Genomic DNA, 17,991 nt, shown 5'->3' with positions numbered 1-17,991 from the left:
GAGGCAACAGGCAATCAATCATAAAAGTGGCGAACCGTGTCAACACAGCGCACGACGTCTCACTATGGTAAATAACATTGACGTATAACTTTTATGCCTTAACTTATATTAAGAAAATATGTTTATAAATAACGCTAGGTCTGCTTCGATATAATAAAGTTTTATTAATGAGTAGTGACAAAACATATGATGGGTTATTTATCAATGTTTTAAAGAATTATAAACCTTTATAACGATGTCGCAAAACTTTTGAATGAAAATAGTACACCAATCTGAGAACTAAGTTTATAGTCATAAATATACACCTCTGATATAATTACAAAAGAAACGGGCTCGGTATTATAACAATCGAAAGAAATCAAAGCAAATCATACCATACAGATAATGACATTTTTTTCAAGGTGGTCAAAGCGCCTTTTTATTATAAACACCTAATAAGAAAACATTTCATACTAAAACAAACAAAAATCTTCGCTTTTGCTAAAGGTTCATTAATTTTTTTTATTTGATTGAATTTGATCAAATTAATTACATCAGAATAAAATAAAGAACACCTAGACATACAATAAATACTCACCTCGATTCCGACGAACCCAATTATACATAAAAGGTAATGAATTCGGTAACTTGATACCACTACGTTTTCGAAGCTCAATGCAATGCAATTAAATTCTAACTGCATGTCGGTATAGCTCCTTACAACTGAAGTCCGCTTCATTCGTGTGTTTTTTTTAATACTTGATCAAAACTTTGGTACCTGCTGAACAAGTTAATTAATTAAATTAAGGGATAAAAGACTCGCCTTAAACTACGATGAAAGTAAAAAAGAAGTTTTGAGAGAAATTAAATTAATAAGAAGATAAAACTATTTCTTTTCCAGTAATTATAACACGGGAACAGAATTAATTTCCCGTGTTACAACGTTTATAAATAAAACCGGTTAAGGAACAGAAAAGTTCACATATTTTTCATACACCGTTGTACAACTGTATATGTAAATAGTTAAATTATTTTTCGTACAACATTTATGTCGTTACAAATAGTTTTTGCTTATAAAAATTTAGCTCCTTACTTAGTAACCAAAGGAAACGCTATAACAAGTGCATGTCTTAGAACTGAAAAAAAAATTTGGAAATGTTAATCGGGTCCCCATTGGAAACGAACTCTAAAACACATTTACTAAGTTAGCGCTATCACCCCCCCTGAACAGTAGTTATTCGATTACTTATAAAAATATAAATAATAATGTTCTTCCATGAGGCAGAGCTCTGCTCTCTTTCAATTTTTCGACTAAATACTAGACGTGGACGTAAAAAATTAAAAAAGAAAGAAAATACTCTTGAATAATAGCAGTCATGTGCAGGGCACGGCATTAAGAACTGGCGACAAAAAAAGGTAAACGTTTCGTTTTTTTGTTCTGCGACAAACTTTTAAACATTCATCACGACCATTTTTTTTCCTGAATAGATAATTTACACTAAATAGAAATATTTATCTCGCTTCGTTACATCTCTTACATATTTTTAGTACAACGAAATATTTTTAATAGTAAAGGATACTACGATAAGTTCCAAATTCACTTAACCTGAGAGAAACAAAGTTTGGTACAGTTAATGCGATAACTTTCGATGCAAAATTCAATCAAAATGTTACTAAACTAACGTCAGCAATTAAAGTCTTTGAAATTCAATTTAGCTCTTATAAATCTTCTCCGTATAATTCACCTGTACTCTGCATATTGCCCCATAATTTGTGTTTTTTGTTGCATAAATATTTATGTGCTCCAAGTTATTTCAATGTTTATTAATTACATATTATTTTAAATAATATACTACTTTGTGGGATTGTCAAATAATAAAGGCGGTGATCCTGAATACAAGTCTTGATTTAATTCTTAGCAGCATAACACTCGACGGTAAAACGTCAAGAAAAACTAAAGTGGCAAATAAGTACCCTTTTTATGAATTAATAAATAATAAGTAAATAAAGACAGTAAGCAGTTAGGGTTCGAATGGTATGGCGATATGATATTTGGTTCGGCATTTCGAATGCTATCAATAACATATTCTATATAGTGGCATCTACAACTCTTCCGCATAATGCTAGTTTTTTCATATGGAGGAAATACAGCTGATAGGATTCATTTTCTTTTTCATCTTTCTTGTACTTAATTTTTATTTTATTGCAGCACTACTTAATTTTGGAACGAATTCTTTAATTAACATTCATCAATTTTGTCCATGCATTCACATCGCTCAAGATACGTAAAAATAGTTTTGCAGTAGGAGTCAGAAGCCTTATTCCATGGATTAATTTTGCTTCTTCTTCTTCTTCTTCTTCCAATTTTTCTATCCAGACATTAACGTGGTAAGTATCGCCAGCCTGTCACCATTTTTATCTTTCTTTTCAGCCACCGTAAGTTTAAAATCTAAATTCAGAATTCGAAAATATAATAGATCTAAAAGCTCAGCGGTCCCATCATCCAGTGAAAAATTTATGGTCCACCCGGAGCCGAGTGCCCGAAAGTTAAATTTACTAATATAGGCTAGGGCTAAACGTCTTCAGTGCTGTTCTACCCCCGCCATCGGAAACTGTATTACTAATAACAAAAAATTATCATCAGTCGCGAAAAAAATTCTTGGTGAGTGCCGCTAAGCACTAGTGTGCATTAATTACAATTTTTTATAAGCACGTTCGGTAGGCTAATAAAACCTAACATAAAAAGTTTTTAAAAAAAGTGAAGAAATAAACAGCGAATTTATCTGATGATGTATAATACTGCCCGCCCATGATAATGATATACAAAACTGTAACCGGCGCTACCATCATATTATAACGTTTTTATATGCTAGTAAGCATCGACGCTAATTGTTTATCTTAATGTACATACCTCCCATCTAAAACATTAAAAATATGCGTATATTTACGCTACTTCCTTGAAACTCGCTGCTTTATTCAATTATTCATATAAGATTATTTACAGTGACCTCTTGTGTATGTCAGGAGAAGAATGCCTAGAAAGCCTAATTTGATAAAAACTAGCATCAGATTGAACTACTCTAAAATCCTTCAAAGCGAAGTGCCCACAATAAACTTTGGCCGATTTTCAGAGTCGCTAGTGATAAAATTCTATCGAATCTAAATTCTAGATAATGCGTCGATCTCTTTGTCTGTGACAAGGAAGGGTCAGTCTTATAGTGTTTTAAAGGTATACAATATGAGAAGAAGCACACAAATATCCCCTTTTTATCAACGGACGTTTCGATGCACGGCGGATATCTATCTATCTTAGATTCTTCCATGATGAGAAGATATTCACTTCGTTATTTTAAGTACACTTTCTACAGATTTTGAAGTTAATCAACATACGTAATGCAATACAGTGTGACCGCCATTCTAGTTCTTGATTATTGGTTGTTGTTATTTTAAAATACCAGTAGCGTGCCCATATTAATATTTGTCTACTACTTCCGAGTCGTGTGCTCATGGTGAAGTAGTCACGGTTTCGTGTGGCCGTATTATCCGGCCATAATTTCTTCTCTAAGATACTTCCAATGCATCTGTTAAGAGCTGATTCCTTAAAGGTCCTTCTTTACCTGATCCATCCATCATAAAGCGTGGTGACTTCAAGATCTGAAGCCATTCATTATACCTTAACAATTCTCTCCATAGCGTATTTTTTCCTTTCGTATCGCATGGCCAAGTATTTTAAAATTAGAAGGGGGTGTAGAATTGCCGCGATACGTTGCTTGATCTAGAGCTTCTGGAGTGCATACGAGTAATACACAGGTTGATTTATTATAGGTGTCAAATCTGTAAAGAGATAAATGTACAGCTCATTCGTCAGAAAAAGCTTGAAAGCTTTACTTCTCTTTCCACTCAAGCTGTATAAAGTGATACCATGTAATATGTTACATTAAATTATTTTTTACAGGAATACGAATATCGACTAAAGTTTTTTTTAAAAAAAAACCAATCGCCCCGTGTATTCGGTTGACATTATTAGCCTTCATTCGCTCTACTATTCTATTTCTAACAATGGTAATTAGAAAAACCCTATATAATAAATTAAAAAAAAACATTAATAAATACATTTAGTTATAAATAAATTCTGTTAAACTTAATAACATCACTTTAAATTGAGATGCCGTTAAAATCTTAACTTGCAAATAACTTTTCGCCTGGCAGTATGAAATTTCTTCATACCTGGTCCCTAGATACATCGTGATCACAACATTACCGGTTCCAAGCTACCTTTTAAAAATAAGAAGCATGGAAATTTTTAAAATGCAGTGGAAATTTTAGTTTAATTATACACTTTTCTTTTTGTTTATTATAAAAATTATAGTAACAAAACTTTAGTTACGTGTGATTTTTCTGACCAGTATCACAGGAACCTCCGCTAGTAATTTTGTGAAGACTAAATTTACTTTCTTGTGCCTACAACTCAACCATTTGTTATTGATTTATATATTATTACTTTTTTTGTTCATTCACGTTTATCAATTACCCGTTATAATTTTTATTTATAAGCGTAAAAAAGAAAATAAATAGACATTTATTTTTTTTTAAATCCGACAGCGCTAGTTATTAATCTTATTAAGATTAAAATATTCAAAGAGAAAGTATTATAAATCCTTTTAAAGTTAGAGCTTAATAGAGTTTATATCTTATAAGGAGTATTAATGAATTAGATAACAACTCCTACGAGACTGTCAGAAATCAGTTTACCAATAGATATAAATGAAGAAAATCGTGTTAAAAATAGCTCCAGATATTCGACCTGAAAGTAAAAGTAGCTCACAAGTTACAGAAAAGTTGGGATTTCATCTCAGTTATTACATAGTTATCTTTAAATTGCAGCAAACTGTGACTGTGCAACTTTTACTTTGCATGCAGTCTTTGAGATCATCAGAGAATCTGAGATTAAAATGCCAGCCCATTAAACTTTGTTCAAGGTCAAATCTTTCACCACTCAGGCCGTTCGAGTGTGGAATACGCTACTTCAAAATAAAGGACGTGCTTTGTATTTTTAATAAAATGGTTCAGAAATATTTACTCAACCATTGATTACTTACTCATTAATTCAGTATAATTTTTTTCTCTCTTTCTTTATTCCTCTAAGCAAGCGACAAGCGCGATCGTAGTTGTTTTAAGTTAAGAACGCCGAAAGCCTAACTACTGCATGCAGCTGCATAAATTAGCTATTGACTTTGACACTACAATATTTTATTTATTGCTTTTGAAGTCAACTTTATTTCACTTTCTTATAAGCAGCTTCGTACTTTTACTTAATTGAGGCAATCGGGACTTTATATTAATGAAAGTGAATTTAATAAATTGTCGATAGAAAGGCAATTCTTAATCAATTCTATTATAATCGGATCTATGCAACCATTGTATTTTATCACTAGAATTAATCCTGTCCCGATTACCCCATTCGACAAACGAACATATACTATATTTGTTTCATTGTAGATGTATGGTAATAAATTTGTAAATTAATTAAATTTAAAATTTATAACTATTTATTTTTAATTAGTCCCATTAACATCCTCTATAGATATTTTAAAATATACGATATGGGTTAAAGCTGCGATAGTGTCAATAGCTAAGTTTAATACGAATATGGTTATTATTATTGTCTTATAGTACATAGAATTATTCTTTGAAGACATCTTTAAGTATTCTAATATAGTATATGGAACAACAAATTGTAGAAATTAGTTTCACTGCTAATATGTTTCAAATTCTTTACTTTTCAAGAAATTGAAAAAAAACCTTAAATATCATTACTATGATACTGTATACGATATTATAAGTCTTTTAGAATCATTTATATCACTACTTATTCACAGTATGTTATATCTGTATAATTTATACAATGTGAGAATATTAGTAAAACCGGATTTACGTTGATATGTTATCTACTGCAGCCCGTCATTTAGGGTGTTAAGTACGTATTTAATATTAGATTTGTTTGTATTTCAGATTTAATACTATATCTAATTATTTGATTATCTTTAATCCTTAATTATTTAATAAGTCATTGTACTCAGTAAACTGTCTGGTAGCGATTATTTATAAGTTTTAGTATTACGCGAAACAACTCAGACTATCGTTTATCTGTAACAGTTCGATGATAAAACCATTAAAACGTTTAAGAGCGAGGTGTTACCATATCTGTACTATGTTACATATTAAATGTGTCTTTTTCGATCATCGATAACTGCTATTTACAGCTGTTTAATAGGATTCGATGTTAGTTTACATGATTTCATATTATTTGAGTATTCCATTTTATACCACTACATTTATTAGAACTTAATTTTTATTTTAATAAAGCTTGTGGTTTTTATTTATTTTTTTCCTATTTTTTACCAAAATTTAGATTATTGTAAAGTAAATGGTTCTGTATACCACATATGCGTTTATTGTCTTGTATTTTAAAATTCGATATGATTTCAACATCCTAGACTAGAGAGAGCAGAGTACCTATCTCAGCGGGGTAATCCCGAAACCAAAAAAAAAACATATACTGCTGGATTTGGACATCACCCCTTAGACTATGCAATCTATTGACCTTGAGGGTCCTACCCTTTGCTGGTTCGTAGTCTCAACTCCTAAACCTCAGGGCCCCAGAGGCTGTTTATCCTGCGTATTCTGCAGCTTGCCACTCTACTGTCACTGTCAACTTGCCAATCCGCTGAGCTTCGCCGATAACCTTTCTCCGTCTACGGATCTCCTCATTTCTGTTTTGATTTGGTAGTAAAATCCTGAGCACAGTATGTAGAGACATGACGTTATATAACAGTGGCTTTGCCATTAAAGCCCGTGCTGTTAGTGGATAACACATAATATGTATTATGATATTATATAACTTTATCAAGCAAATTTTTGTCTTTAAAATATAATCATAACTTTTAACATTAACTTAACTGTTTCGTTAATGTTGTTAAAGATCAGATATTGCTTCTAACATCAATAAGTATTTAAGCGAGAAACGATACTTTGCTTTTATTGACGGTTTCTCCGATTGTCACTTTAGATTCATTAATAAAATACGTTACTAGCTCGGTGCAGATGTTTCTAGAAGTTTTTAATGTTATTTATTAAAATATGTATATATTCGCATTAGGTTACCATTTTATTTATTTTTTATGCAGTGATGTGAATTATGATACATACATACATACAGCCAATGCTTTGAATGCCTATGGAATCTAATATTCCCAACTTTTCATCTCTTTTATACCATTGTATGAGAAGGTGGAAGTCTTCCACATTACTAGACTAAAGATTAATTTATGTCCGAAGTTGTTTTAAAGAATATAAAATAAATTGGAAAATTGTCTTTTCTTTAAATTGTATAAAATACTAATCCATTAACTACTAATATAGCTTTTTATTAAAAATTGTTTCCATCTTATTAATATCCTACGAGCTTTGAACTCCCCGAGTCTATAATAAAATTTATTAATATTATAAATATCCACATAAATCAACAATATTTTCTTCCAATTTGAGTACATATGTGCTGTAATTTTATATTCATTGTAAGATAAATTGAATGTTTAAAAATGATAACATAATAAGTAGGAACATCGAGTCTACCCATACTATTGAATAACAGACAATACGCTGTTTGCTTGTAAAATAAATAAAAGCATAGCTATAAAAATATTAATTGTAAAAAAATTATGAGTATTTACACCGTCATTCGCGTAAAAATGTAATGAATTAAAAATTTTCGTCGCCTTAGCCACGCTCTGTAGCCAAACAAATCATTCCTAATTATAAAATCGTTGCGTTCAAAGGTATGCCTTCAATTGGACGTTGTGATTGAATTTAACGATTTAATCGGTAGAACTATTGGTAAGCCGGCAGACAATGGTGATACACTGCAATCTCAACACTACCGGCGGGATGTTAATAAATTTAGAGAAAGTAAAGAAAACGAACAAGAAAATATGCTATTAAATTTCATTACATTAATATAAATCAATGCGTTATACAAAATACAACCAACGTATAGGTATTTATCTTTTCGTCATTCTTGTTTACCTATTATATTATTATTTTCTTAAAACAATTGCTGGTGTCACAAACATAATAAATTAAAATAAAAAATCTAACAATATGGACACAGATTAACAGACAATAAGCAAGAACTTCAAGACAACATCCTAGATTGTAAAAAAGTCGAACCGAGAATATCACGTCTCTTTAGCAGCTGTCAATAGTAGTCAGACGTGTTTATTGCCAGTCTTACGTGCGCCTCAGTTTTATCGCAGTAACGTTATAAATATTATAATGTAACAGATATTTTGCAGTTGAATAATACTTTGAAATAGTTACAAATTTAATTAAGTTATTAGTTAGGAAGAAAAAAACTTATTAAATGTCCTTATAAACAATCTCGTTACACCGGCATCTCATTAAAATCTCACGGTAACATAAATTTTTTTATATTATTTTCAAAAGTAGACGTACCTTTGTATCGCACGGCTCATTTCTTATGATTTTCTCTCCGATTTGAAAAGATTTTCGGGTTTTATCTCGTTATAAGGAAAGAAAGTAATCATTTCGAGGCCTTTTGTTAGCTTACGAAAATAATTTTGTTTGTATTTTATCAGGAAAACATATACAACAAAAATATGTACACCCTTGTAATAGAAGTTCATTACCACTTGCATCTGTTTGCAAATGTTAATTTGTATGTTTGTGTCAATATATACATTTAATTCTTTTTAACAATATTTCAAAACTGCCAATTATAACATCTTCCCAATAGTTTTTTTTTTTTTAATCTTACGTTAGGTTACGTACGTACGTAATCATTTAAACTTTTACATAAAAGATCATTATGAAAAAAAAATTTAATACTATCAAAATTTATGTTAAAATAAATCAAAATAACGAATTTTGAACCACGATAACTTTTTTGTTGTACGAAGAGGTAAAGCACTTGCTAGTTCAAAGACAGTTTGTGTCGGATTTGTACCGTCTGAAAACCTCATGATATCCATCCACCATTTTTATATGGCTGGATCCTTGGAATACATTCGCAGCTCCTCTAAATACGATCGTCCATGCAGTACCATCTTGGAGAGAAAAATCTCCCCCTCTTCTCTTAAAAATACGCCTTCTAAACCTAGCACAACTTTTCAACCTTTTTACCTAACGTAGACAAAGAACTTCCCTGAGTCCGTCACCTAACGGCCAAGGGGATCAAGAATTATGATCTTTAAATATACAGGCTTTTCTCAGCCCTTTTGGGCGGATCTTTGGTTTAACCGGCAACGACAGTTCAACTGGAGCGAATGATTACCCTTCACAGCTCTACTGCCGCCAAATTTGCAGTGCAACCCTGCTTAGTCGCGAAGGATACACAAAGTGCCGCAACGTCAAACCGACATTCCTCACTCTCCGTGACTTCACCTTCGCTGCAGAAACAGAGGCAGGCACTCCCACCACTCCACTCCACTTCACTGCCTACCTACTTCTCTCTGAAACTGGCTCGTCTAACCCGCCCGTAGGCTCGTCGACTGCCTTTCTGGCCAGCCCTGTACCTTCGACCAGCCATGTAGGTGCTTCTTAGTTTCACCGTCGGTGACCAGGCTAGCCATAGCTACTGTCTCCCCAATCACGACAAGATGGGGACATAATGGAGGAAAAACAACCATATCTGAAGTTTTCAGTTCTATTGGTACTTGACACGTACGTAACACCATTAAATCTAAACGACTGCGAAATAAAGATAAAGTAATGCGAAACAGTTTGTAAGAGAATTAGTAGCTTTTATAGTTATTTTTAGTAGTCTCGATGACAATAAGGCTCAATGTAATCTCTTGTAAAAATGTAAATGAAAATAAAATTTCGATTGAAATCCTAAGAATGTGAATTAAATTCAATATCATGTTTCTGGTTATTTTAACAATTACTATTAAAACAATTTATAGGCATAAAATTAACTAACTTTTAAAACAATTTAAATGCGTGACCTTTTAAAATTTTAAATGTTACAAGTCACTATAAGTTATCGTTACATAGAGCATGCCAAAAAGCAGTTAAAATATCAAGTTGTTTACTTGAATGATAAATATCAGTTTTAAAATTTCTAGGCAAAAATATTTGAACCAACTACTTTATTAAAAGCTGTTTGCCTGATTTATCACACGGTTAAATAAACAATGATCTATAAAAAAAACTTAAAATAATGTGTATTTGAATCATAAACTATATAAAACTTAACATAACGTGAAGTTAATTTAAAAAGACACAGTAAAACTAAACGGTTAGGTTTATAAAACTAAGCTGCAAATTGAATACCAAAAATTCAAAAGACTGAAAACGTTCTAAAACAATAGCAGTCACGTGCAGAGCACGACATTAAAGCTCAATGGGGCTGCCGATAAAAAAGCAAATAAATCGTTTACCAACGCTACATTCTGTTTCTTCACATAGTTGCTAGAAGCTTTAAAACAATTTCGCAACAGATTTTAGGTAGTTTACGTTTCAAGTAATAAAAACCAGTTCTAAAACAGATTTTAAAAGAAGTGTGTTCTTAACTGCACAGTTAATAACAAAAACTTTAAATTAAGTATTTCTTTAAAACTTTTGAACCCGATAAAAATAGATCAAGAGAAAGAAGTTAAAAGGGGCCCAAAAATCAGAATCATTTTAGCTCTTGACATATAATAAAGCTACGAGAGGTTTTACGTCTCCTTATCTTATATAACATCAACAAACTAACACATTTTTTTTTTGTATATACTTTGACAAATGTCTTTGATACAATAGTTTTCGCAATTGATTGTTAAGTTCTATTATAACTTAAAAATCCTTTATACTTTAAGATACCGCACGTTTTATCTTTACTACTAATTAGTAAAAAATGCTAGGGGCTATAGCACATGAATGCCCCACAATACGTTGGTCCTATCAGATCACATCACACTGAATAACACTGTGTATACATACCATACAGGTGGCAAACAATCGGGATCGATGACGTACCGGTACCGTGAGCTTTAGAATTGATGAAAACGGGGCAGGGGGTAGGAGGCCTAAAAATGAAAATTTGAAAATAATTTACAAAATGTATTTAGATGTTTTACATTTCAATACGGTTTGTGCGATATATTGTATATTCATGTAAGTAGTCTGTATAAATAAATTATTAAAGAGAAAAAAAGTAATTAAAAAAATAAAGGTTGGAGTAACAGTAGAAAATTTAAAAATTCATTTTAGTTCAATGTTTTAGTAATGTACATAATACAAAAAGTATATTATAATTACGAAACTACCAATTTTTAGAAAATAGTAACATTAATTCACATCGTTAAAATTAAGACAAAATAAAATTGACTTCCATTAATTTTATATCATACATTTTATAATACAAAATTGAAAACTATGATACACTGAATTGATATTAAAAAAGGTTTATTTATCATACATGAGGACTACTGGGAGAAATTTCATAGCAATATAACTTCATCAGTAATACAATGTAACGCAATGGAGCATAGTACGTACATAGTAGTATCTCCATCAATTTAGTACTTCTTAACCTTCATCTTCTTAAATTGATTGCCAGTGACGTCTTAAGTGTATATATAATCAAAAATAAAATATCCCTATCTATTAGATAATGGATATTTCAAAAAAAACTGTTGTATTTCGAGCAGTAATGGACTATTATTTTAATACGTTTTATTCGTATTTCATTTCGCTCACAGAACTGGGGACGCAAATTAATCTATTCTCTTAGCTTGTTACCATAAGTTTTTTTTTTCATTTTTTCAAATTAGATTTTTTTTAAAAGATTGGTTATATAAAAACTAGTTAATTACAAGATTAAACAAAAATCTTAACTTGTTGTGTTTTTAATGTACTAAGAGAAGCAGAAGTTAATAGTCTTGAAAAATGTTTTTAAAGGTTTTTTCTTTTTCTCCTATTAAACTAATTTAAGTTTTTACACTAGCTGATGTAAATATACTTATAAATCTTAAATTAGTTAGTATGTATCATTTAATATTTTAAATGTATGTTATAAATTTTAGTACAAGCTTATAATACAAGCTTAACATTTTACCTGTTTCCATGTAACCCGCAATGTGTTATTATGTACATTCGCTAATGATACAGGTTAAACGTTGTTTGCATGATAAATAGGTAACTAAGCGGCAAAATAAAATACATTTGACGCGTTTATTAAAATATTCTTTGATATTTATAATAAAGCGGTGTCACTCAAGTTTTAGAAATAATTCACAAAATATCGTGCAGTACCACGTTTGTATCAAATTATCTCCTTAACTTTACCAACTCATCGCGGTGGACCAAAATAATTCTTTTGTGGGAAAACGCGTCGTGTTAATTTTCTTATACAGTTGGAAGTATTTTTGCGTTCTATATCCAATTTACGATATGGACATATGACCTGGTTACGACATCGTCAGAAGACTCTGGATTGAGGCCGCTTTCAACCGGTCTTATTATAAATCTATAGGCGAGGCCTATGTCCAGAAGTGGACATCCTTAAGCTGAAAAGATTATGATTATTATTCTAGTCACAAACAAGAATTCTAAAACAGATATATATATATATATATATATATATATATATATATATATATATATATATATATATATAGATAAAGAAAAGTAAAAGTAATTTAGATAAAGATAAACTACAAACACAAGTAAATAAACAGAACAATCAAGTAAAACCTGTAGTCACGTGATCTGTTGATACTAGATTTTAATGCTTAAAAATATGTTGAAATCTTGTGTCGTCGCATAAAGAGATAATAACACTAAAACTCGACAAGTGTTAAAATTTAACGAAATATTATCTGATATTATTGAAAAATAGCTATCGAAATTTATCTTAAGGTTTTAGTATTCAATAGTAAAAACATTATTGAATTAATAAGAGAGCGTCAAATATTTCATGTTCTCACCATAAACACAAAACGGGTGTGACGCAGAATTTACTTTGAAATCGCAGTTGGGCATCATATTTATACAAAGAATAGAAAAAAATGGAAAATAATTTAAATTTATTATTCAATAATAATTACAAAGAACTTATTAATGTTTTTTCTTAGATTCTGTTCTTAGATCCTATCTATATTTAATCCCAAAATTAATATTGTTAAAGAAATATATTCTATTAATATTACTTAAAACATTTAAAATATAACATACAGAAATTAGGGTAGTCAATACAGGTAAATGATTTTTTATATAACAAAAAGAATATGATTACACCAAAACCTTCTAAAGAAGTCTCTACAAATCTTTGTCTCAAAGACATACCTATCAATTGCAGGGATCATTTATTCTTGTTTATTCGTATTTTCATTTTGATTTGAAAAGAATTTCGGATTTAATACCCTTGGAAACCAAGAAATAAGTTGTTCGGAGATCTTTTGTTAGCTTACGAAAATAATGTTTTGTTAGAGATTTAAAATACTGTCAACATGAAACGAGAAAAATTCTATATTGTTGATTTCTTTTAATACTCATTTTTATCTGCCGTTCCTTTTTTATCTTTATTATTATCGAGACGTTTTCCAATTAATATCAAATATTTAATAAGATAATGAATAGAAATATTTATAACAAACCAGAGTTTCATCAATCTTATAAATAGTAATTTTTTTTATAACCAAAATATTACTCTAGAAAATTTTGCACATTCAACGATGTCCTTTCTGTCCATCAGTCAGAAGAACAACGTCTAAAGGTACAATATATGTATATCGATAATAGCAACAAAACATGGTTCTTACATTCAAACCACTCGACCTTCTTCTTATTGGAATGCCAAAAGATTCGTGTGGAAAACGAAGCCGTGATCATACGCCGTGGTTCTTATGCTCCTTAGAGCTTCTGTCTAGCCGATTTGAAAGGTTGACGATATCCCAATCCGTGGAAAAGGTGAAAAGCCCATATTTTTATTTACTTTGAAAAATCTTAGCTAAGCTCTTTTGCTTGGCTTTCTTACCTCAAATCTCGTGAACCTTTAATTAATGACGCAAGAACACTTTAAATTACTCGTACAAATATTATCACTGGAATAAATGATTCACTCCGAAATGATTTTTTATTAATAATAAGTACTTTAATATAGAGCAACATTTTGTCCAACTAATTTCTCTACACAACCAAAATAAACTTCCTTGTAGAAAACATTATTAAGCTTGTATTTAGTTACCGAAATGAAATGCTCGGTGTCCAATTAATCTTGCTAACTTTGTGTCGCCCAATATACTAACTAACTTTAAGCGGTTTATTTGGCCGATGACGCCAGTGATACGATAAATAAACTAAACGCTGACAAATTAACCTTCGATCGAAATAAAATCAAAATTTCATTATTCCTTCTAATTGAAATAGTACTTGACTTTTACAGGTAATTGCCGTACACAATATTATCGTCCAAAATCCCTTAGTGCCTAAAGATACAATTCAACCATTAATATGTGTCACCAGCGATGATTTACGCCATTGCAACTTGGTCTCTCACTAATGGCCTTATTGGCCCTAGCTCATTGCCATTCAACGAGCCAGGGAAAGCCCGGGATTTATCTAAAAGGATGAATCAAAAATTAACGTGAATCGTCCTCGTAGGCTAAACCGTTTAAAAGTAGCCGACTTAGTACATAGTTCTAGAGTAGAGATCAAGGACAGGCAAGCACAATGTAGTACAATCACATGCAAGTGGACACACAATCTCCTTGAGATCATTCCAAGACGCTGAATGTATGGTTCCACCCGGTCCTATAAAAATTTCTTGTTGAGGCCCATCCCTAGCAGTGATGATGAATCGTCATCTTTCTTTTTATGAGAAGATGAAAATAATTACATCAGATAAAAAAAGTAATAAATGTATTGAAAGAGGCTAATTCTGATTATCGTAGTAGCTATAAAATGTTTAAATTATAAACCAAATAAGGCTAGACAACCGGAAAGCTCGTGCCTCCAATAAGAAAAATAAACGTAAAAACACTGGCAAAAGTTAATTAACTGTTCTTACGTTTTCATCCATCTCAAAACCAATTCCTATTTACATATGTTGGAACAATCCAGCGTGAACTGTTCATTAGTACGATATCGATCGACGCTATACTCCAACGGTGTTCGAGAATCATTTGTTATAAGTACCCAACAATAGTAATGTTGGTTTTTTATGAAAATTAAAATAATTTTACAATTTATTTAATCGAAAAGTGCTAGATTTTTCGCTAATTGTGGTTAATTCATCCATATTTTTTATCGATTTTTCTTACTACAATACTCGTATTATGTATTCACATGTTATCAACTCAATAAAATAATTAAGAACCACTTAACTAACTCATCAACCTTTCTTAAACCAATTTATAACAAAAATTAGTTAAATTCCTTTATATCGTGGATTTGTCACAGTTTTTAGTATAGAATCCGTGTGAACGAAAAATATTTTGTCACCGTACTCTACTCTCTAATTAATATCTCTTCATTAAAACCTTCCAATAATCTCCTGACATTTTGGAATCGTTTCAAAACTAAACAAAATTTCATAAATAATAGAAATAGAAAAAAATGAGTAAAAAACATTTACTTTATTATCATACACTAAAAAGGAATAAAGTAGACAATGATTCGTAGCTACACATGTATATTTTCGTTATTGTCTGTTATTAAATAATGTTTAATCATACTTTGTTCGATAATACATTCAATAAAAATTATAAAGCGATGAGTTTTGTTCTCAAACGATTCGAGTGTTATTAAAACGGTACAGTATGATTGTTTTGTCAGATAAATTAATCCTTTTCGAATATCCCTATTAACTCACACAAGCACAATGTCATACACTGATTGAATTGTTTCAAATTTAAGCGCCCGCGACTAAAGGGAATATCAATTAAATTGGAGCTTGATACAATAATTTATATATATTGACTATTTTAATGGATACAGATTGTTTGAATATATATTTTTAATGAATAAAGATGTGTATATTATTTTTACAGACCCCTGTTTCCTTCTGAAATACTAAGTGTTTCCGCTTTTTGGTTTTGTTTATGTTTAGTTCTAGAATATGTAATTATTGATGTCTATATATCATAACTTTGGTGCTACCAAAACCGTTGTACGGCAGCGAAACGGAGTGCAATATCGGTGGCCCCGTTCCGTTAGTCCACTGTAAATGCTGCGGCAGCCCTTATGCTTTTTTCCTCGGCCCCACTTTGCCATGCTTTCCTTAAGCACGCTGCAGAGGTTATAATCCAAAATCTTGAAGAATCCAAAATTAATGAAAATATGGTAGGAAAGATAATGGATTCCTATCGTATTAAATTCACTACTTGCCCCACGCAAACCGGTCTCCACTTTGTCACTATCCTATTTACTCGTATAACATCATTCATGTACGTCATGAAAAGAATGATAGTTTATTCAATAGAAACTATAACCAGGTTTAACACAAGCTGAAGCCCGAGAAGAACCTACACCAAAATCAGACGGGTTTCTTTGTGTTTATTTTTACTTACTTTTAATATCATAATCTAGTAGTAGAACAATTAATTAATGGTAATTACCCAAGTTTTATTATCTCTCTAAAGAAATTCTCATAATGACAAGATTTTTTACTAGTTTTTTTTTATTAATAAAATTTTAATAGACATATTAATTCTAATGGAATGTAAAACTACGGTTTTGCGGTATTATAAAAATGTTAAATAATAATGTTAAAAAATGTTACAAATTTTATAAAGATCTGAAAAATATATAACAAACTTAGATTTATTTATATTAACCTAATGTATTACTTAATTATGTATTACACTACTATTTCACTTATATTAAGTAATATTGATATGCACATAGACCAAATTGTCTTATGCAATTCGAAGCTGTAACCTGGTCACTAGAATTCAGACAGGCCAGGATTCCAAGCAACTACTCTGTGAAGACTGAAAACTTTCTCGGTTCTCGGAAAACTTGCTCGGTGAGAGCAGGAGAGAAAGCCACTGTCACAGCTTCTGCAAAGGAGGAGCGAGTCGGAAGAGCCAGAGCTTTCTCCAGCCACTATAATAAAACGAGGTAGTATTCGATGGCGGAGGTACTATGGGATATATTTTATTTATGTTTTATTTCAGGTTTACAAATCAGCTGCAGCACTTAAAAAGACTTTGTATTGAGATTGATGATGATTTCATAAACGCTATAACTTACGATAGATAAAAAAGCAACTATCATGTTCTTCATATTTATGCTCACCAAGAGGAAAAACGAAATATTGTTATCCGTGCTGTATTAAGAAGCAAGGCGCAAATTTCGCATAAATTTCAACTTTTAGGAGGTGGGCAGGATATTAATCTCCGTCGATAATGACAGGTCTGTGAACGTATTTAACAGCTTTCTTGTGGTTCTTGTAGCAATTAAGTGAGAAAATCAAGAAGGTTTAAAACAGTACAAGTACGATATAATCCGCCATGTGCCCACGTAAATCAACAACAAAGAATAACTTCAATTGCCGAACCCAGCATACGTTAAAGGTTGAAAATAATTATAAGTCCTTCATATTTACAAGAAGGTAGGTATTATTCACTTTACTGATTCAGTATTCTAGCCCAGATATCAGTTACCATTTCTACTTACCATTACTAGCTTTCTATTTACCATTTCTAGAAATCAATGTACAGTAGATACTATATAAACGCGTTGCGTGCCTTGTGATTATGAAATATATTCAAGCTGACGAGCTAAGGTTATTTTGAATATAATGTGTATAACATTTTGTAAGCATACTTCATGTGAACTGTTTAAAACGTTAGGAATATTAAGCATCTCATGTGTGTTTATTATCTTATTTTTTTCGTAATGAAGAAAATGTTAGTCACTTTTTATGTTCAAAAGCAAAATAAATGCACGTGTTTATTGTAAGTATATATCTATTTCTTTACTCTCTTTATTTAAAGTATCCGT

The sequence above is a fragment of the Battus philenor genome, unplaced genomic scaffold, assembly GCF_028537555.1.
Source record: "Battus philenor isolate CCGP_79_NKW_IND1 unplaced genomic scaffold, ilBatPhil1.0.hap1 SCAF_4, whole genome shotgun sequence".
In the NCBI taxonomy this organism is placed as follows: Eukaryota; Metazoa; Arthropoda; class Insecta; order Lepidoptera; family Papilionidae; genus Battus; species Battus philenor.
The sequence above is the reverse complement of the archived record's forward strand: the minus strand, read 5'-3'. Positions refer to the sequence as shown.